Raw genomic sequence first — 23688 nt, 5'->3', positions numbered from 1 at the left:
AAGTGTTTTGTTCCATAAATGATTTTGGCAAAAGTAACTTTGGTAGAACAAAGCACATTGTAAAAACACACACAGGAAAACTGAGTCACTTCCTTCAGTTCAATCTGCTGACAGGGAGGCAGGACAGTTATAAGCTGACCTATCCGATTCTTAGAGGTAGGTTTAGCTTAGTTCTGCCCACATCATAAAAATCCTCTGATGTCATCCGGCCTTTATAAGGAGGAAGCTTTTGGGGAGTCAGGACATTCAAAAATCCAAGATTCAAAAATCCAAATTAAGGCATTAGATCAAGGCATTCCAAATTCACCCTGCATTATTCCAGATTCCAGTGACAGGCCAGGGGTAGCTGATAGCAGATCCAGCCAGAACCTCTTTCCCAGGCTGACCTTCTAATCCAGAATTAAACCCTACAAAAATCCCAATAATTCAGGGGAAAAGGGGAGAAGGCTGCTGAACCCTTTGGGATTATCCTGCTTTGCTCAGATACCTGGTTTGCCCAGTTGATGAGCCCGATGTCTACTGAGACCAGACTTGGGTGGCCCTGCTGTGTCCCTAGAGGACAGATCTTTGTCCCGTGTCCTGAGGCCCGGCTGGCTGGCTCTCCAAACCATTCCATTCAAGTGCTTGTTGTAAGTATTTCCCTTCCCCAGTAACCAAAAACTGCATCCCTTGCTTTGTTACCTGGTATTATGCCCAATCCCATAGAAATCCTATAAATATCCTAGCAAAATCCTTCAAATTTTCAGAATCCTCTGTCTATCTTATCCTTAGGAAAATCTGTGTTAATCTACATGTGTTAGCGCCATTCTTACCAAATCATTTCAGTCCGTTACGTAAGTCCTTAGTAGTATTTTGAATAAATTAATTAATTCCCATATAGAGCTGAATGAGGCGTGGATAGGTTGACCTTGCATGTAACATCCTCGCGTACTGTGTCTTTCTTTAACAATCTTGCCATTAAAAATATAGTTGCAGTAGAATAACTCCTTTTTCTAACAAAACCAAGTTGCCTGTGAGTGTTTCATTTTAAAAAGCCGATTTTTCCTTTTCCTTTAAAAATCCCATACTGTCCTCCATCCAGAATCACCCTTTCACTTTCATATCATACCTGCTATGTGCCTTTGTACCTTAGCATTAAAACCACATTCCGATTTTGTCTGTTTAGCTCATTTTCCAAGCCATATTGCTATTTTAAACCTAGGAAATGTAACAATTGCAATTTTGCCACATGTGATTCTTGCTGCACTGTGTTTCCTTCCAAAGTAATTTTTCTACACTGTGTGCCCGTTGTTTAGTACATTGCTCTGTAGCTTGTGAGTTTTCTAAATTATTTGATACCGCCACACACATTCTTGCCTTATTCATTCAACCGCACATGTAAAACAATTGTTTAGTAATTCTGAGTGCCATTTTGCACATTTTTCAAAGGCGCTCAATTCAATTTTTGCCTCCCATTCAGGGGTGGTAAGTCGTATTTTCAATCCAATTATTGCATAGTATACCTGACTCCTTGCTACTCTACTCCACCCACACACGATTTGGTTAACAGGGGTTTGAGGGAGAGTTGCAGGGGGAATGCTTAACTGTGGTGCCATTTAAAAGCACTACTCTAAAAGTAATCTTGCTTTCTTTCAATTGTGCATTGCATATCCTATGCTAGAAGGTTACACTAAGTGTATTCTATCATTTTATTGTGTCATTATCACCACACTGGTGATTGCTGCCCTATCTTGAATGTGTTTGGTTTTTATTCATAATTAAAAATAAATAAATATTGTATAATTACACACCGGCCTGGTTCATGGTCCACTGCGACACGGGGGGTGTAGTTTAAGGTGGGGGCGGGAGGTGAGACGGGTTGGCTGCCTTCTCAAAGTGAATCCAAATTCATAAATTTAAAAGCGTTTTGATTGTGCGCTGCATCCCCGGCCAGTATAAAGAGTCCTGGTCTAGAGCGTGACGCCCCTTTAAAATCCTTAACAATGATGCACTCACTCCAGAATATCACTAGTTCAGGGAGGTGTGCACTCCTTGCTACGCTCTTGTCATGATCTCTGCTTCCAAAAGGTCAGGGTTTTCCCAACTCCCTTGGAAGCAGATCCATAACCCAGGTTCCGAGTGCCAACCAGTCCCAATTGGGACCTTTTGGACCCTGTCCTGGCGCCAGTGGCACCAGGCTCATAAATATGCCCAGTCCCAGCGCTGGAAGCGCCGGGCTCATAATGCTTGGGTGGACTTACCTTCAGCAGACCATGCTGCTTACTTGCCTGCCAGTTGAGCCTCTGATCCTCTTCTGTTTGGAACTACTTTTCCTGTTGGGTGGGGCTGGAGCCACTCCCTAGATTCAGAACACTGGAACTCTTCTGGAAGGCAGGAACTCTTTTCTTACCAGGAACTCTTTTCTTACTTAGGCGTGGCTGTGGAAGGAGACACCTAAGCACTACAGGAGGCTATTTAAACCACACCCGGTGGATGAATCTTGCTTTGCGTTATTCTGCAACCTCTGCAGCAGAACGCTCATCGTGTCTTCTGCAACCGGTCCTGGGCCTAAGGAAAAAGGCTTACCATCCTGAATCCAGTCTTCAGCAACACCTATAAAGACAAGAAAGAACAGGTTAGCATTCCGGCATCTGAAAGGCAAAGGCTTACCATCCTGAATCCCGCATCTGAAAGACAAAACAAGGTGCGTTTAAAGACATTGGGGAACTTTAATACTCACGTGCCATTACTCCTTTCCACATCTAATCCAGTGGGTATTCCGGCACCCTGCAGCCGCTCCGAACTCGTACCTGCAAAATAAAAAGACGGTTAGAGCGCATAGTGAAGCAGGCAACAAGCGCTTACTTACGTGCTTCCAGGCGCTTCTATTCATCACACGGGCTCCATCTTCAACTCACTTCAGCCCGTCATCCGCCATCGCCGGAACCCTGCAAAACAAGAGACATCATTACTAAAGACTTTAAAGACATTTGAATGACTCGAAACTTACCGTTCGTGCAGTAAACGACGGACAGCAGTCCTCTGAAGTCAAGAGGCCTGCGCTACCTATCCAGTGAAGAAACTGGTTACAGCACCCTGCCCCGAGGCAGATGGAGAGCTCGGCATTCACTTACCTAAGGTGAGAGCGTTAACCTTTGGGGGTCTACAGGAGAGGAGAAGAGGAAAGAGATAGGGACACCCCAATAACCCCAGTTCATTAACCCCATATTTTCTATCTGCAGACATCTTACTCTACACGTCAGGCATACAGTGCACAGAGGTCCAGCCCAAAGAGCCAACCGGGTGCTACACATCACCTTTGAAGATACGGTAGTCGCCCAGTCAAGACCGGCGCCTCTGCGAGAATCAGGTGAGCGTTACAGAACGCAAAGCCTACCGCAAAACTCTCGCCCAGGCGCTATGGAAACTTCGGATACTGACCCCCTAGCCCGGTTACTTGGGGAACTAAGGGCAGAAGTGCATGCAGCTCGTCAGGAAACGAATGCTCTAAGAAGGGAACTAATTATTTCCAAGGAGAGAACAGACAATCTTGCTAGACAAGTGCTACAGTCACAAGCCGGACAGACCCCGTTACCCGCATCAGGGGCAAATCTTCCTTCAACATCCTCTATGAATCCAGTGCAGATCAACCTACCTGGGAATGTACCTCTGGCTCCGCCCGAACGATTTTCTGGTGACCCAAAGAGGTTTGCAGTATTTATCAATCAGTGCCGGTTGCACTTCTTATGCCGGCCAGCAGCCTTTCCAACTGATCAAGCAAAAGTAGCTTTTGTACTTTCGTACCTTAGTGGCAATGCGGCAGACTGGTCGATCCCTCTAGTTAATCAAGATGATCCGGTTCTCCATGATTTTCAAGCCTTTCAGCTTAGTATGGAAAAACTGTTCGCAAGACATTCACAGGGGCAGGCCTTGGACAATGAGCTTCTTTCGTTGCGACAGGGTAATCAAGACCTTTTGGCTTATATTGCATCTTTCAATAGACTAATAGTGGAAACTCAATGGCCTGAGGACAAAAGGATTACGCTGTTTTATAGAGGTCTACGTGGAGAGCTCAAAGACGTTTTAGCCCAAGTAGTGAATCCCCCACAAGACTGTTCGGATTATATAGACTTGGTCGTTCAAATAGATCACAGGCTGCAGAACAGGAAGGCCGATCGTTCCAAGTTTGATGCTCGAGTATTTTCCAAACCGCCAACTCCTTCCAAAGGAGTAGACTCCGGGGAACCCATGCAAATAGGGGGTCTGAAAGGTCCTCTAGCACAAAGGGAGCGGGAAAGGAGGAAACAGTTGCAATTATGCCTATATTGCGGAAACTCAGGGCACTTTCTTCGAGACTGTCCGGTGAAACCTGCCAAGAAGGCAGTAGGAGCTGCAGTTACCAAAGTTACAAACTCTGAGCAGGGAAACGACCTCGCCCGACAAGAATAGAGGTCCTCTTGCAAAGCGTGAAAACCAGTTCCGTGACCTCGCATTTCGTGATACCTATGGTCCTCATTAGCCCTGATAATCCGGATCGATTACATGCAATTGAAGCTTACGTCGACAGCGGTGCCATCGGCAATTATGTGGATCATGAAATGGTTTTGAGGATGAATCTAACTCTTTGTCCCAAGGCTGTAAAGGACGTCATTACTACGGTGGATGGTACGGAGATAGCCTCCGGGCCAGTAACGCATACCACTCAAGAGGTGACGCTAGTAAGTCAAGATGGACACCATGAGAAGATCGTGTTCGATGTGATCAAGGCCCCTCAGTTTCAGATTATTCTAGGAATACCTTGGTTAGAGAAACACAATCCTCTGATCGATTGGCGAGCAAGAACGGTCCAGTTTCCAGAATGTGTCTCTACTTGTCACCCTCCACCTGGTGTTGCACTGGCCGCAATTTCTTCAGAGACTCCCCAGTTACCTCCCGAATACCTAGAATACCAAGATGTTTTCCGGAAGGATCAGGCTAACTCTCTACCTCCTCATAGGTCTTATGACTGCCAGATAGACCTGATACCTGGATCTACTCCTCCTTGTAGTAGAATTTATGCCCTCACCGAGCCTGAGAACCTTCACCTTCGACAATACCTGGATCAATACCTGGCAAATGGGTTTATTCGTCCTTCCAAGTCCCCTGCTTCTTCAGCTTTGTTCTTCGTTCCAAAAAAGGAAGGAGACCTTAGAACTTGTATCGATTATCGCTCCCTGAACCAGATCACCGTTAAGAATAGATATCCGTTACCTTTGATCCCTGAACTCCTGGACCAAGTCAGAAAAGCATGCATATATACAAAGCTGGATCTTAGAGGAGCTTACCACTTGGTACGAGTAAAAGAGGGCGATGAATGGAAGACGGCCTTCCGCACCAAGTATGGGCTATTTGAATATCAGGTCATGCCCTTCGGACTTTGCAATGCCCCGGCCGCCTTTCAATATTTTATGAACGATGTCCTCAGAGAGCTCATAGATGTATGTGTTGTTGTTTACATTGACGACATCCTCGTTTATTCTTCATCGGAATCTGAACATCGGAAACACGTGAAAATGGTCCTCGAAAGATTGCGTCAACACAAACTTTTCGCTAAGTTGGAAAAATGTGTTTTCAACGTGACTGAAGTTGAATTCTTGGGATTCATATTATCACCTGGCGGAGTGCGTATGGATTCAAAGAAGGTCGATGCAGTTCTCAAATGGCCAACACCATCCTCCGTAAAAGGTGTGCAAAGCATGTTAGGCTTCGCTAACTTTTACCGCAGGTTTATCCCCGAATTCTCTCGAATAGTCCAGCCCATCACTGCCTTGTTAAAGAAAAACAAACGTTTTGAATGGTCTACCGAGGCGCAACAAGCTTTCCAGGATTTGAAGACTAAATTTATCTCTGCACCAATCTTAAAACACCCTCGCCCCGAACTCCCCTACATCGTGGAAACTGATGCTTCAAGCCTTGCCATGGGGGCAGTTCTATCACAAAAGGACCCGGTAACCAATCAGTTGCATCCCGTGGCATTTTGGTCCCGCAAATTCTCGCCTCCTGAAATCAATTACACGATTACTGACAAGGAACTTCTGGCTATCAAGTCTGCCTTTAAGGCTTGGCGGCATTATCTGCTGGGGGCCCGACACACCGTTACTGTGATTACGGATCACTGAAACCTGCAATATTTGAAGACTGCAAAAGCCCAATCCTCTAGACAACTCCCTTGGGCATTATTCTTTGCCGAGTTTGACTTCATAATTACCTATCGACCTGGTACAAAGAATGGTAAAGCCGATGCCCTTTCTCGGATGGGAGTGGAAGAACACTTGGTCAACCCTAAACCTGTAACAATCATTCCCGAACAAAGAATTCTGGGTGTAATCGCCACAGAATCCATAGAGGAAGTTAAGGATAAAGCCAGGCAACTTGTAACTCCAGCAGACATACAGAATTGGCATCTGCAGGGAAAGGACTTTGCAGTAAAGGACAACTTATTGTATTTCCAAGAACGATTATACCTACCCAGCACAGATTTACAGAAAAAAGTAATCTCTTGTTATCACGACTCTTTAATGGAAGGTCATCCCGGTATAGCCAAGACCTCAGAAAAGATCAAGCGCTACTTCTGGTGGCCGTCTTGGAAAAAAGATATCAGAGACTTTATAATGTCCTGTGGAGTATGCGCCCAAAACAAGAGTCAAAAGGAAAGACCAGCAGGCCTCTTACGCCCTATTGACATCCCACCTCGCCCTTGGCATACGCTTTCTATGGACTTCATCACCGATCTACCTCCATGCTCCGGATACAATACGATTCTAGTAATCGTGGACTTATTCTCCAAGATGGCGCATTTCATTCCGCTCAAAGGCTTGCCAACAGCAGCAACTCTGGCCCGAGAATTTCTCGAAAACATCGTCCGACTGCACGGTTTTCCTTCGGTTCTAATTTCGGATCGAGGTAGTCAATTTATTTCTCATTTTTGGCGAAGTTGCTGTCGGTCGGCTCAAATTGATGTGAGACTATCGACCAGTCACCACCCTCAGACCGACAGACAAACCGAGAGGACCAATCAAACTCTGGAACAGTATTTACGCTGCATGCTGCAACAAACTGAAAAAACTTGGAAAGATATCCTTTGGATAGCCGAGTATGCCTACAATAACTCTGTCCATTCGGCAACTGGGAAAACCCCGTTTTTTCTTTTGTACGGCAGTCACCCTCGAACCTCGGAGTTGGATCCCCTCCAAGATCTTGAAACACCAGCAGTAGGCTACCTGCATTCTACAATCACCCAAGCCTTTAAGGAAGCTGTTTCTCACCTTCAAAGGGCTAAAGAACAATACAAGAAAGGAGCAGATCAACATCGGAAGGAAGCCCCTCACTATCAAGTAGGGGATCAAGTCTGGTTATCCACCAAATATCTATCTCTAAAAGGGCCACGCACATTCAACCCAAGATACCTTGGTCCCTATTCCATCACTACCATAGTAAACCCAGTAGCGGTCAAGTTGGACTTGCCCCCGCACATGAAGATACATCCGGTCTTCCACGTCTCTCTATTAAAACCCGTGCAACCTCAAACCCGACTAACCAAATCTCCAAAACCTATCCTAGTGGATGGAGAACTCGAGTTTGAAGTCACAAGCATTCTGGACTCCAAGATCTCCAAATCTAAACTATTCTACCTAATTGACTGGAAAGGCTACGGCCCCCAAGAGAGATCCTGGGAACCTGCTGAATATGTCCACGCTCCTCGCCTAATCAAAAGATTTCACCGAACATTTCCTGACAAGCCAAAACCCCCGGAGAAGCCCGGTTTGGGAGGGGCCTTGAGGGGGGGTACTGTCATGATCTCTGCTTCCAAAAGGTCAGGGTTTTCCCAACTCCCTTGGAAATAGATCCATAACCCAGGTTCCGAGTGCCAACCAGTCCCAATTGGGACCTTTTGGACCCAGTCCTGGCGCCAGTGGCACCAGGCTCATAAATATGCCCAGTCCCAGCGCTGGAAGCGCCGGGCTCATAATGCTTGGGTGGACTTACCTTCAGCAGACCATGCTGCTTACTTGCCTGCCAGTTGAGCCTCTGATCCTCTTCTGTTTGGAACTACTTTTCCTGTTGGGTGGGGCTGGAGCCACTCCCTAGATTCAGAACACTGGAACTCTTCTGGAAGGCAGGAACTCTTTTCTTACCAGGAACTCTTTTCTTACTTAGGCGTGGCTGTGGAAGGAGACATCTAAGCACTACAGGAGGCTATTTAAACCACACCCGGTGGATGAATCTTGCTTTGCGTTATTCTGCAACCTCTGCAGCAGAACGCTCATCGTGTCTTCTGCATCCGGTCCTGGGCCTAAGGAAAAAGGCTTACCATCCTGAATCCAGTCTTCAGCAACACCTATAAAGACAAGAAAGAACAGGTTAGCATTCCGGCATCTGAAAGGCAAAGGCTTACCATCCTGAATCCAGTCTTCAGCAACACCTATAAAGACAAGAAAGAACAGGTTAGCATTCCGGCATCTGAAAGGCAAAGGCTTACCTACTCTTCGTGCGCTCCGGAGGTCTTCACACTGCATTCCGGCATCTGAAAGACAAAAGTTTACCAACTCTTTGCACGCTCCGGAGGCCTTCGGCGCTGCATCCCGCATCTGAAAGACAAAACAAGGTGCGTTTAAAGACATTGGGGAACTTTAATACTCACGTGCCATTACTCCTTTCCACATCTAATCCAGTGGGTATTCCGGCACCCTGCAGCCGCTCCGAACTCGTACCTGCAAAATAAAAAGACGGTTAGAGCGCATAGTGAAGCAGGCAACAAGCGCTTACTTACGTGCTTCCAGGCGCTTCTATTCATCACACGGGCTCCATCTTCAACTCACTTCAGCCCGTCATCCGCCATCGCCGGAACCCTGCAAAACAACAGACATCATTACTAAAGACTTTAAAGACATTTGAATGACTCGAAACTTACCGTTCGTGCAGTAAACGACGGACAGCAGTCCTCTGAAGTCAAGAGGCCTGCGCTACCTATCCAGTGAAGAAACTGGTTACAGCACCCTGCCCCGAGGCAGATGGAGAGCTCGGCATTCACTTACCTAAGGTGAGAGCGTTAACCTTTGGGGGTCTACAGGAGAGGAGAAGAGGAAAGAGATAGGGACACCCCAATAACCCCAGTTCATTAACCCCATATTTTCTATCTGCAGACATCTTACTCTACACGTCAGGCATACAGTGCACAGAGGTCCAGCCCAAAGAGCCAACCGAGTGCAACACATCACCTTTGAAGATACGGTAGTCGCCAAGTCAAGACCGGCGCGTCTGCGATAATCAGGTGAGCGTTACAGCTCTCTTCATCCACTTCTGTTTCCATACACTCAGCGATAATCTTGTCCAAATGTTTACTACGCTGTCCGGTTGCCTTAAAGCCATATTCCTGCAGTTTAATACTCAGTTTTGCTGTATACGTGGGCGCTTATAAATAGCAGTTCAATAAAGGTATTTTTGTCTGTCCTAAGCCAAAATACCCCCTCCCCCCCGCAGCACACTGGTAGTGAAAGCAAATGATACCACTCTTTCCTGCACATCTTGCACTTAGGAAGGAATTGCTCCTAAATAGCTTCTAGCAATTGTAAGTGTCTGAGGGTCAAATCCCACTAGGGCTCGTGCTTCACATATCTTCTTAAACAGATTAACCAAAAGCTTGTCCACACCCTTCTTCTGGCTCTTACTTAGCGACAGGTGAGTTCTGAAAAATGAACATAGAGAGCAAGGTGTAGCAATGCTGCCCCTGGCAACCCTCAACTGAGATCGAATGCTGATCTGAGTCTGGGCTGCGACAGCCATGAATAACATCCTGAAACAGTTTGCTGGTGAAAACTCTGAATGCTGACCCAGAAGCTAGCACTGCAGGCGCAGTCCCACAAGCTTTGCTTTTTGTAAAATCGGAGATGTGAGCTACCGTCCATACAAATGTGCCACCCTCACAACACTAGCATGCAAATCACTAGAGAGGCGACCTAACATTGATGGATGGTGTCGACTAAAATTACACTCACTGCAGAAAAATAAGACACATGCAGAAGGACATGATCCTACAAATCCGCCTTGTTACACAAGTATCTGCACATGGCTTCTTTGCAGGTTTGCCAGGAAAGGAAGCTGCTTCCGGGATGTTCTTCACTTGTGCATGCTATGTGCATTGTTCTGTCTGAGTTAACATGAAAGAGACTAATGGATCTTCATATCAAAAAAGGCACCTGCAGGCAGGAGATCCCCAGACAGGGTTCAACAGACTGTGGTGTGAAAGGCACTTCCGGAGTGAGTTGCAGTGAACTTTGTTGCCTGCCGCCTGCTGGATGTCTCTGCCTGGCAACTGACCTAACGTCTGTCTTGTATTTCCTCATGTCTGTGACGAATTGGATTCTGCTCTGCAGGGGTACAAGGATGAGTGGGGACACAAATGCCCACTCGGACCTCACACTTCTATAAACCAAGACCCAACGTAATCATAAAGGTAAAGCAGGCATAGTTGAGAGATATACCGCATTTGCCTTTTGTGGTAAGGTGGGCCGAGGGGAGGCCACGCTCCTGAGACATGTGAATGTGGTTCAGTAGCGACCCAAACAGCAAAGCATAACAGTCCAAAATAAAGGGAACTACCCAATTGAGGTTCCATACAAATAGATACACTTTAATAAAACACACCATCTGCAAGACAAGATAACTAAATACAAACCTCTTTATAACCCTCATCTATGTGGAAAGACAGAGACAATGAACTAGGCTTAAGAATGTAGCACTCTGAGCATGAATACAGGGGTTATAGGCACATTTCCAACCACAAAAATGTTTATGTCTTTAGGTGAAAGAATGTGCTGAGCTGACCTAACCAGTCTGTAGGGTCCCAGTATTCCCAGTATGAGAATACCAGCCACCCAGGTATGATATATGTATAAATATTAATCTGCCACCTGGAGGTAGACCCATAATTATAGGGTGCAGAACTAAGGTGCATATCTTAAATGAAGCACCTGTGCCACAGAGACTCGGCTGTCACTGCAGCTGTCAAATTGGCACCTGTGACCTCTGAACCTGCTCTGTGCCACTGGTAGAGCAGGCACTGCGAATCAGGAGACTGATGCAGCAGGGCACAGGAACTCACCATGCTTTTGAGATGGTGCTTATAAAAGGGGAACGTGATCAGCAGATTCCCCTTTCAGAGATGAACTACCTGCATAATTGTATTCATTTAATAAAAATCAAAAGAGCCAGGCCTCCTAGACCCTTGGCAAATGGCAATCCATAACAATGCCCTCATATGGACACACCAGGTGAACCGATGCTATCTGTGTATAAGCATTAAGGTGACGAAAGTTCACACTACTCCCTGGGGAAATGGATTCATAAATGCCCCCATGAATCAGTGAACAAATTGCACTTGACACTGTTCGCACCTGACAAGTCTTTGGACCTTTGGAGATGATTATTTTAAATAACACTTGCCGATGGGCAGTACGTTGGGAGTGATTCTAATCCTTACTGTCTGGCCACCCTTACGGCCAGATTATGAGTGTGACGGTAACAGTAAAACATGCAAGGCCTGGTTAAGGTATTACTAGTGGTAATAGTGCAAAACTATTTTACCGTTGACACATGCTGTGAATACTGGGTACAAGGAAATGTCCACATGATTCCAATTCATGGGGCTCTTTCTGTCATTGCCCATGTTTTAGTCCCACAGGACTCTGTGGGGTTCAGTTTTTACAATATGTGGTAATTACTGCATGTGGTAATTACCTCATGCGGTACTGCTTTTGTGTGGAGGTATTTACTCAACAATGAAACTTAGATTTTCAGATATTAAAAAATACTGGATGTTTTACCGCTACCGCCAAACACAATTAGGTCTGCAGTGTTTCTGAATAACGCATGTTTTACCATTCCACCAAATTATAAGTTTCCTTTGGAAACGCTTCAATTCATACTGCTTTTATGTGGAAGTAATTAACGCCACACAGAAGCATTAACGGATGCAGTATTACTGCTTGAGGTAATATGGTATCTCTCGTGGAGTCCTATTGCACTCCAAAATGAGAAATAACTGAAGGGGCCGCATGACTCAGAATCATGCAGACCCCGCAAGTTACTGCATGCCGTAATGGTAATACCCTCCGGCGGTACTTAAAAGGAAATGCTGTCCGGCTCATAATCTGCCATCCAGTGCCCAGATTTTGCCCTAACGATTGCCCCCCTCTATTTATTGAGCGTGGCCCTAGCCTCGATAAGCAATGGGGCGCTTTTCAGAGGTACTAAAGTCAAGTAAGAAGGAGATTTAAGCCTTCCAGTTGCATTCCAGTAGGCCATCACTGCCCCTACTCCACCCCTCTATAATCATCCAGGTTGTAGTAGCCCTCAAAAGGCAGAGCAACACAGGTAGGATGGGAGAACGAAATGCCGTCCCATCCTCGCCGCCCATAGCATTCACCCTCACCACGTGCACACTCAGCGACACGCAAACAGTCTCTTTACCCTCTCCCTGCCCCTGCTGCCTGCCCCCTCCTTCGCTTTACATCTGTGCCTCCATTTCTAAAAATCCTTCTGGGTTGGGTGTACCTCTACATCTGTTCACCTCTCTTGCCAAGAGGGATGCACAGATGTACAAATACACCCAACCCAAAACGATTTTCAGAAATTGAGGGACAGACTTGTTTTGCATCTGTGCCTCCATTTCTAAAAATCGTTTTGGGTTGGGTGTGCCTCTACATCTGTGCACCCGGTGCACAGATGTAGAAGTATACCCAACCTAAAACGATTTTTAGAAATTGAGGGACAGATGCAAAGCAAGTGTGTCCCACAATTTCTAAACATCGTTTTTCCCCGGCTTTTACCCGGGCCGCCAGAAAGAGACACAGTATGGATGGAACAAAGGGCCATCCATACTGCGTCTCTTGTCTCCGGCCGGGGGGGTGGGGGCTCAGCCCTGATTTCATTCTGCGGGGCGGCGCAGGCCCCGCAGCCCCCCCAACTCCCTGTACTCGGCACCCCTGAGTACAGATGCATAATGGAGCGCTTATAGTGAGTTGTAGCTTACGCTATCTTGTCTATGATGTTATTTAACCTGAATCTGTCTCCATTCTTCCATACACAGACTGCACCCAATCATTTCTGAACATATGATCAAAGGCTGATGGCCATCTCTGTGGAAGTTGCCTCTCAGCAGATCAAGACTTGGATGCATAGCTCCCAACTCACACGCTTTTGGCGGGTGTCACTCGCCTTGTAAACAGCTGACTCACCCGCCAAGCCTCCTGCACACCCATTCATTTCAATGGGCCTCTCACCCGCCAAAATTAAAATCTGGTCTTTTCACCCACCTTTGCTATGTGGATGTATGCAGACACTTACATTTCATCATTTAAAGTCAGAACAGGTTCGTTTTTCTGTGAGGATATGGTTCTCTGCTTCAATCTTGGCTTTTTATATCCTAGGGGGAATGGGAGGGGGCACCGGCTCTCGTTTTATCGAAATCTTTTCTCCCGCCTAATATCTCTTGGAGGCTCTCCAATCATTGATGATTTCCTGCATTGATGGCGGGAAAGCCCTGGGCACTCCTGGGCCCTGCAATCAGCTTTGATTGGACAGCGCAGCTGATCAGTGGAGCTCAAGCATTTCCCCTCGTTCTGCCGGAGCTTCAGTGCATGCCCGTCTGCGTCATGTGCACATCCGGTCGGCTCCGTCAGAACTCTAAGCAGGGTAGACACGGGCACTCTGGGGAGCTCTCTCGTTTTACTTGGATTAAGCCCTTGCTGCCTGCACGTTCCCCATGTTAACAGTAGGGGTTGGAGCTCAATATGGCATGCTTCATATGCCAGTGACACGTGCCACTGCATGCCACCACTACAAGTGACACGTGCCACTGGCAGGTGTCATATGCCATGCCCAAAAAAAAGGTTTCACATGTCACGGTAAGTCTGTCTCTTTGTTTTTCAAATTATAACCCTCCTATTTAAAAATAAAAATACGAAACGCCAATTTTAATCCTTTGTTGTAAAAATAAAATTGTAAGTCTCCATGGAAGATTCAAACTCATGACCTCGTGTTATCAGGCCTAGCTCCATTTTAACACTGCACCATTACGTCTCACAACATTAAGTGTTCAAATTCTACTTCTAATAGGAACTCTTACATGGTTCAAGTGCATGTGCAATTCTGAAAGTTTGTAGGATTGAAACAATTTACTGAAAGTATTTGCATCTTGTGCTTTTCTTGCATAACACTAAATGTAAAAAACAGTTCAATCCAAAACCTGTTACTGTGTAATGCTTTAAATGTCAAACATGTATTGTGTACATGTTTTCCAAAACAGTATGCTGGCAATATTAAAGTGTGTGTGTTTGTACATTAGTTCATGTGTTTCACACTTGACTGTACGAACTGTGATAAATACAGTACAACCATATCCTACTGATATGTATAACTTATATATCAGAGTATATACAGGATCATGAAAACATCATTTACAAATGTTGCTAAATCTTCAGATTTAGGGCCAATTCATAGAATCCAGCGCAGAAGCAGCACAAGTGCTGCACGCCAAGAAGGAGCCTGTGCCATGCGTGCACCAGCTGTGGCACGCGTATTCATAGATTTTCTGAGGCATCAGTAACCGTGGCGCAGAGAACATCAAGTACCGCCAGCAACGCCCCCAACACACCCCCATGCGCAGGCAAAAGCCAGTGAAATGCTCAATACGGCGCAACGCCCCGCACCATCCGTGACCCAGCACACATCCCCCCCATTGCAATTGCGTGAAAAATCAGAGCGTAACCCGCTCGCACCAGCCAAATCACGTGAAAAGGCCCATGCGTACCCCGTCCGCACCCCAGCAAAATCGCGTACCCCGCTCGCACCAGCCAAATCGTGTGGGAAGGCCCGCGCGTACCCCATCCACACCCCAGCAAAATCATGTACCCCACTCGCGAAATCACGTGGGAAGGCCCCCGTGTACCCCGTCCGCGCCCCACCGAAATCGCATACCCTGCTCGCACCAGCCAAATCACGTGGGAAGGCCCGCATGTACCCTGTGATACATGCACAACTCCCCTGGAAGCAGACGCCTCCTCAGAGGACAGCCAGACCCCAGCAGTGGACCATACCCCGCAGGCAGCCCATACCACATGGTCCCACCATCACCTGTGAACACACCCTGCAGGCAGCCTACACCAAATGGGATCTCCACCATCACCCGTGAACATACCCTGCAGGCAGCCCACACCACATGGCCACCCCATCACCTATGACCACAACCTGCAGGCAGCCCACACCACCTGGGACCCCCACCATCACCCGTGACCATACCCCGCAGGCAGCCCACACCACATGGGACCCCCCCACCATCACCCGTGACCACACCCTGCATGCAGCCCACACCACATGGGACCCCCACCATCACCCGTGACTATACCCCGCAGGCAGTCCACACTACATGGGACCCACACCAGCACCAGTGAACATACCCCGCAGGCAGCCCACACCACATGGGACACCACCATCACCCGTGAACATACCCCGCAGGCAGCCCACACCACATGGGCGCTCCATCACCCGTGACCATACCCTGCAGGCAGTCCCCGCCTCATGTCCCCACCTGCGACGGCAACCTGCAGGCAGGCCCCGCCTCATATCCCCACCCCCCACCAGTGACCGCAACCTGCAGGCAGGCCCCGCCTCATGTTCCCACCCCCAACAGAGACGGCAACCATCAGGCAGGCCCCGCCACATCCCCACCAGTGACAGCAACCTGCAGGCAGGCCCCGCCTCATGTCCCCACCCTCCACCCCCACCAGTGATGGCAACCTGCAGGCAGGCCCCACTTCATGTCCCCAACCCCCACCAGTGACGGCAACCTGCAGGCAGGCCCTGCCACATGTCCCCGCCCCCCACCCCAAAACACATTGGACCAACATACAATCACGCAGCACATGCCAACTAAAATGCCAACACAAGCTGCATCCCCCTGGTGCACCTCAACACCCATCCATTAGTCATGCTCCCTATGTCATGTAAATCCTAACATCACACATGCATGCATGTGCACACACATGAACAACATTGGTGAACAGCAGGGACACGCAAATGCGTCAAGGAGGAGTGAAACATGCACTAAACCGTTGAGACCAGATACCACTTCGATTTCAATGTCAAAAAATTATATTAAAAAACATGTATCTAAGTCACACACAGTAAAAACAACAAATTAAACATGCATGAACAAAATGAAAAATCAAAATAAAGTGAAAACCAAAATCAATGTGATGTAAAAAATGAAAGAGTCAAAAATGTGGAACTTGTCCATTAATGTATGTGCAAATGAAATCACATCTCATGTGAAAACCATTTCAAATTAAAATCCAAATATTTACAAAGATCCAGGGTCCCTGGTCCCAAAACATGTAGAAAAATCCTAAAAATACAATACAAAAATAACTATATACAAGATGCGGAGCAAAGTCCAGGAACTCCAAATAAAAAGAAAAAAACAAATGAAACCTACTCCAAAAGAACTATATACAAAGGCAGCGGGCCAGTACGTCTCCTCACCATGCTCTCTCATAGTCTCCGCCAGGGCGTCATCGAACACTGCATCCATTTTCAGTAGGCGGGCCTCGGCTTCCCCCTCGAGGGATTGCAGGGACTCCTTCATGCTCCTCTCGAACTCCCTGCGAGTCTCCTTGAGGACCTCCGCCTGCCTCTCATGCCCGACGCAGTGAATTCTCTGCCCTGGCCATGGTGAGTTGTGCCTCCTGTGCCCGCTGCCACTCTTCCCCGTTTTGGCGGTCCAAACGCTCCAACACGGAAGACATCCTTGTCGTAAGGTCCAGGTTTGTCTCCTGTCTGATAGCCGATACCTGCCCCTCTGATGATGAACGCCCCGAGTCCTGTTGCCTCCTTTCCTGAGCCTGCTGCTGCCAAAATGCCCGGTGCCTGCACCACAAGGACAGCCTCCGGGATGATGACACAACCCGGGGCTGTCATGCACGTGCCCTCCTTCTTCGTGCCTGCACTTCCTCCCTTGCCATAGCTCCTGTCGCTGCAGTGACAACCTCTGCTGATCCTCCTCCCGACTGTGGCAGGGATGTGATCTCCACCAGACTGGCCGCCGGGGTTGGGACAGGTACACAGGGGGTCCTGGTGGTATCTGGGCCGTAAGACGGCATGGAGGGCGACTGGCGCACAGAGGATTAAAAGGAAGAGGGGGTTGCAGCAGTGGCCAGCACATGTACCAGATTTGTGACCAGGAACTGAGCTAGCCAGTTAATGAGGCGATAGACCTCATTGTGATGATGTGCAAGCCCCCGATTGGAAGCCTGAACATCATCACGAATGGTGGCTGTACGCCTCGCAATACTGGCTAGCAACGGCTAGCAATGGTTCCGCCCTGTGACAAATTGCTTCATCCGCAGGTAGTGGAGGATCTGTTTGCGTGGATATATCTGCCACCTGTGGAGGGGTCCGGCCTGAGGCATGCCCGCAGGTGCATACTGGTGCAGTCAGTTCCAGGGACAAGATCAGTCACAGGCCCCTCCACGGTGACCTGCATTGCCTCCCGCCCCTGATTCTGGATTGCACCACTCACACCTACCTCATCACCCCTGCCGGGTCCCATGTGCTGGGCTGATATGGCCTCCTCCTCCTCCTCCACCACCACCAACCTGGATGACTCCCCACTGTCTTCTGCATCGGATTGCCCCTGTGTGGGCTCACCTGTCCCTCCCACTGCCGAGGTGCCCACGACCAGCTTCACCCTCTTGGGCCTCCCCTCAGCAGCTGAGGCCATTGTCATGGACGCAGCGCCAGTCTCCTCGCTCCCGGAAGATGACGGTACCTGGGAGGAGGACTGGGCCCTGCGTCTGTGCCTGGTGGAGGAATCCCTGCTGCGGTGCTCCAGAGCGCCTTCTCCGCCCTCTTCTTCCATCGTCACTGTGGATAGGGAAACATAGAACACAAACATCAGGCTACTGAACATATGTGTGTATGTGTGTTTGTCACAATGCAAAGGTACATCAGTGGCACTGTCAAAGGTCACAACATCATCACCCTCCACTACACACAGGGAAGTGCCATTCACACACATTCACAAACATGTCTATCATTCACAACAGACATTCACATCCATGGACAAGGCACTGACACAAGATCATAATTGTGTATTCAGCTCACACACATCATGGGACATACACATCTCATTCATACACATCACCTGACAGTCATGAGGCAGGCCATGGAGCGATCACGTCACAGTGCACTCAAGGGCAAATTGGCAGCGTGAGGCAATCACAAATCAAGAACTCAAGTAACATACGTGCGGAGTGTTGGGCAGTTACACACTCACTACTCAGACACACGCACATGTACACCATGCATGTCCATGATGATGACATAAGCACCCATGTGTCACACCTCTCGCATGCTCCAGACCAGACACAGGTATGCAAACATGTGCGCATCGTTACATGTCGGTGCGCAGCACAGACACCATTGATGTGGGACACGCTTGAATGGACTCTCATGCAGCACTGTCAGGGACATGCACGCAGACATCTGTACAGGAGGCATGCCAGACATAAGGCCAAGGTGCACACTCCAGCCACATGTCAACATGCACATGCTCAATGGTGGGCAAGAACACATGACCCATTCGACTCCAGATGGAGCACCAACTCCAAGACCACTGGGTAGGCTCCAGGACCCTCATCTCGTCGGTGGTCAACCGGCCCTGGCACCTCACTCGATCATCACCAGCCTTAATGAGGCACCGGGCTTTGTTGTGGGTCCTGGACTTGAAGTCTTCCCAGCACTTGTGGATATGATGGTAGTCGCGGGGTGCCAGCCTCTCTGCATTGATGACACCCACGATGTCCCCCTAGATCTTCTTCCGTCCTTCATTGCCAACTTGCGATGGGCCGTGGAAGAGGGCATCATGATGCCCCAGGACTTGCTCTACCAGGATGCCAACTTCCCTGGGTGTGAAGCTGACAGCCCTCTGCCTCTCTGCCGGGGGGTTGCCACTTGCCTCAGATGGTGTGGTGTCAGACATGGCAACCCCTGAGGCAGGTGTGGGTGGGCAATGGTCCTGGGGCTGGGCTGTGGAGCGGTGGTATGACAGTCAGGAGTCTTCAGGATCAGCAGAGGTGGTCACAACGACAGGATCACTGGAAATGGCTGATGAACAGGCACCAAAATGCAGGGCATGTTGGCAGCAGGCACACAGAGTGGGCTGGCATCAGCAGATGGCTCGTAGGTGGCAGCTTGGGCAGTTGGAGGCAGGTAAATGGGCTTGTAGGCAGGAGCGTGGGTTTTCCATATTCTTTCGCATGGCCAGCCGGAAACAGAGTGACTCCGCACATGCGTAAACAGCGCGTTAGCGTGTAATCAGAGGAAAGGCCCTAAGCGCGTAAGTTACGTGACATGCGCTGGACGTTGAGCGTTGTCATTCAGTATCGGGTTAAAGGTCTACGTAGGACAACAGTGCACTGTACATGCTTTTCGTGGGGACGGATGCGTGAACTTCATATTTTTGTGGGTTCACACGCAATTAGTTCACTACTGTGGCAGTGCGTACTTCTTGTTTTGGCGCAGGAGTTGCCTACACCACACACATGTGTGATTTTTTTTCATTCTATGAAACAGACAGTGAGTTGTGTACACATTTTTCCCACTGTGGTTGCCCCTGTGTGACGCGTACCCCATTTTCGAGGTCATAGTAGCCTATGTGTTCCTCGCGTACACATTTTTTGTGTTGCTGGGTGACACAGTGTACTGCAGGATGTTTTTTACTCAACGTGGGCTACCGAGGGGTCACGTACACGTTGATTTTTGTTTTTCAGGTGCCTGAGCATTGCGCGACCCGTTATTTTTTCACCAGGAGTCACATAGAGCCTTTCTGGAGCTCAGTGGTACGTTTTCCATCACGTACCATTGCCCAGGACAATTGTTGGCTGCACCTCCCATTGCGCTAGTCCATCAGTGCCATGACTGGGAGAGCAACAAGTGGAAAGGGAGGCAAAGGTGGGCGACTTGGCCAGGGTGGCCAAGGTGGCCAAGGTGGGCGACATAGCCAGGGTGGCCAAGGTGGCCAAGGTGGTCCACCTGGGCAAGGTGTCCAGGACCATGCAGGGAGAACTATGCCCCACACCCAACCGGGCCAGGGAGATGCAGTAGCTGCTGACATACCCAGCACCCGTGGTCCCAGACAAGCAGTGTCATCTGCTGTCCAGAGCAGCCAGAGTGTGGAAGCTGCAGGGGCAGCTGCGGCTACCACTACCCAGGCTCAGGGTCAGCCAGCCCGGACCGTAGTGGTCCCGGCACAGGGACAGGGTGACTCAATGGCCGATTTCCATGTCCCGAAGGCCAAGACACGTGCGGTGCAAGTTCCAGGCACCGGCACCCCGGGATCTGGAGCAGCAGTGTCATCTGCTGTTCACACCGGCCAGGGTCTGGAAGCTGCAGGGGCAGCTGTAGCAACTGGCACCCTGTCTCAGGGTCACCCAGCCAGGAATGGATTGGTCCCGGCCCAGTGTGACTCAGGGGCCAAGTCCCTTGTCACTAAGGCCAAGACACGTGTGGCGCAGAGTCCTGGCAACAGCACCAAGCTACTGATACCTGCAAGCTGACCTTCTGTAGTTACATTGGTGGCTGATTTCAACGGCCAGTCCACCTACTGACCAGAGCGGTACACGCCACTCAGGGTCTGCACCACCTCACAAGAAGCAGAAGCATGCTCCAGCAGTACAGGCTAAGACCCCAGACACGGCACAGGAGTCCCACACGTCGAGAAAGAGGGGTTTCTGTGATGAGACACTGGAGATGCTCGTGGACTACATGTTGGAACATGGCCGTGACATGCTGGTGCAGGCAGGGATCACACATACACCTGCACAGCGTATGACCCGCTGTCAGTGCCTCGCTGACTGTATTAGCGTCTTGGGCTATGAGAGGCGCACAGCTGGTGATGTTGTGAAGCGTTGGAATGACTTCCAACACCGAGCAAAAGACAAGCTGGCTACAAAGTTCACCTCTACTCTGGTGACTGGCAGTGGGTCACCACCAGAGGACGATGAACTCACTGGACATGAGGAGATCGCTAGTGATTTCATTGCAGTGGAGCAGATCCAAGGCGTGGGAGACCTGCCAATGTATGAGGGAATGTCCGGTGAGTGGTGATGCGTGTGTGTACAGGTCATGTGTATGTTGCTTGAGTGATGTGTTATGATTGTCTGCCAGTTCAGGCTACATTGTAATGACTGCCATGTGTGACCCATGTGATGTTGGACTGATACGTGCTTGTTGTCATGCAGACTGCATACAAACCATATGCTGCACACAGAGGCAATCCTCATCACCACACCTGCTCCCTCCTTCCCTGACACTCTCTGTCCAGCCTCTCTTGGCCCTATTCTTGCTCCAACCTGTGGTTGCGGATAGCCTGTGATGATCTTCCACTCAACAGTCGCCTTCTATCATCACATGACTGACGTCTCTGTGAGGTCACCCTGCAAGTTGCTCATCCTCAGAGGCATTCTTCCTTTCCTCTCCATCCCCCAGCAGCTCACTGTCTCCAGAGGACTGGTAATTCCTTTGATGGACTACTGCAACAGGCGTTTACCAGGATTTCTATGATTCTACACTCTTCCCTCTGCAACTCTGCCAGTCCTGGACTGTATGAAAAGTCCTTTAGGCTTGGTGCAAGGTATCTCCCTAGGACTTTGATGATGGCACAGGCTCACAGTGGCTATGAGTGTTCATTCCTGAACCCTGTGCATTCTTAGCAAGTCTCTATGGGTCCTGGGCCAGCAATTCCTTCAACTCCACCTCCAGTATTTACTTCATTCTCATGGTCTTTGATCACCCTTTTCTTACTCCCTCAGGGTCAGTTGCTCCTCATGGAAATTAGTTTGTGGTTCATGTCTGTGTTGAGCTGGGGCCTCCCTCTGGTACAGCCTCCCTGCCTTTATGTAACTGGAGGTGTAGCTTCTCCGGGTCTGCAGGCACTTCTGATGCTTCCTCCCAGATGACTGAGAGAATGCACCTGCCACCTGCCCACACTGTCTTCTACGACACGGTACTCTGAGCAACCATTTTAACACATGCACTGCCTCCCAGCCACCCCCCGCCCTTGGGGGTGGGGTTTACTGTATCCCTACAATCCACTACCAACACTTTACACATGATGACGGCACTTACCCTTACACTGCCATCAGGCCACGACATTGACATTACTGGATCTGTGTTTTTATTCATAGTTGAGGCCGTACCCATGTACTGCACTGCACCCACACACTTCTAAACCCTGTTATCCCCTTCAATATGCCTATTCACTTGCGTGATGTCAATGTGACCTAGCATTATTGAATCCGTATGCCTGCCCTCACTGTATTACAACACCCTAGCGTTGTTGCACCATGTGACACATGTGGGTTTTCTAATAGTGAATTCCATGAAATGTCATCTGACATGCATTGTACATGGCTCATGGTCAGTAGTATTCAACTTCCATCTGAGGTTGGTTGACAATTCTGGCATGGCAATACTACGTGTCACCTGTGTATTGGCATCAGTCATGTTTGTGGAAGGACTATGCCAGTCACATGCTTGTGTGTGATGCAGGTGCTATGCAGTATATGTGTTATTTTGCCCTTTGATACGCATCCATGTCTGCTTTCAGGCGCCCCTTCCCTTTCATTGACACTGCGTGCGTGCCTAACTTTGTGTCATGTGTGGTGGATGGTGCGAGCTGGTGGTGCGAGGTGGTGGAGGAGGCTGCGGTAGGGTTGGCTAATTCCTTGAAGACTTTGAAAAGTGTGTCCGTGTTATTGGATACCACAGAGATGCAGGCTTGTATAAAGACTCTTTTCTGGGAGCAGATGCAGAGTCTATACTGCCTTTGGAGGAGGCGGCAGGCCAGTTTGTCAGAGGGTGTGCCAGAGGAATCCCATTTCTATTTGGCTGCCCTGCACTTGTGTTTAACGGAAGCTGATCCCCACTTTTTGGTAGGCTTCAATCGTACCCTCATGACAGAGGCAAGAATATAAAGAGTATTGGAAACAGAGAGGTTAAAGTTTGAGAGGGCTGTGGCAGGGTGGGAGTCAGTCGCAGGAGTGGAAGGAGTGCCGGGTTTACCTATGCAACGGGAGAAGAGAGCTTCAAGTGAGAAGAGAGGAGAAAATGATCAGTCCAGGAGAGAGAAGTAGTGAGAGGGATAGATAGCGGAATGTCAGTTGAGAAGAGAGCATCCAAGGTGTGGCCAGGGGTGTGCGTTCGGCCAGGCGGTAAGATGGAAAGAAAGGGAGAGTCGCAAAGGTTGCATAAAGGTCTTAAGGAATCAGGTGAGTCGAGATGGATGTTGGGATCACCCAGTAGGAGGAGATGAGAAGAGGAGGAAAGGAGAGAGGAGGCCAGGTCAGCCCATTACGAAAGGAAGAGGGAAGGCTGACCAGATGGCCGATAGAAGGTGGACAGCAGCAGTGAAGAGAGAGAGGGACAGCCTGCAGATCAGGGACTCAAAGGATGAGTAGGCCTGAGTGGGAATGACAGACACAGGGATACACTCAGGGAAGATCAATGCTACTCCCCCACCTGGTCTGTTTGGTCTAGGAAGAGAGAGTATTGTGTAGCCTTCTGGGAGAAGTGTGTCAAAACTTGTGACAGAGCAATCCTTGAACCAGGTTTCAG

The sequence above is a fragment of the Ambystoma mexicanum genome, chromosome 3q (assembly GCF_040938575.1).
Source record: "Ambystoma mexicanum isolate Mex_15411 chromosome 3q, UKY_AmexF1_1, whole genome shotgun sequence".
Taxonomy (NCBI): Eukaryota; Metazoa; Chordata; class Amphibia; order Caudata; family Ambystomatidae; genus Ambystoma; species Ambystoma mexicanum.
Note: the sequence above shows the minus strand (reverse complement) of the source record.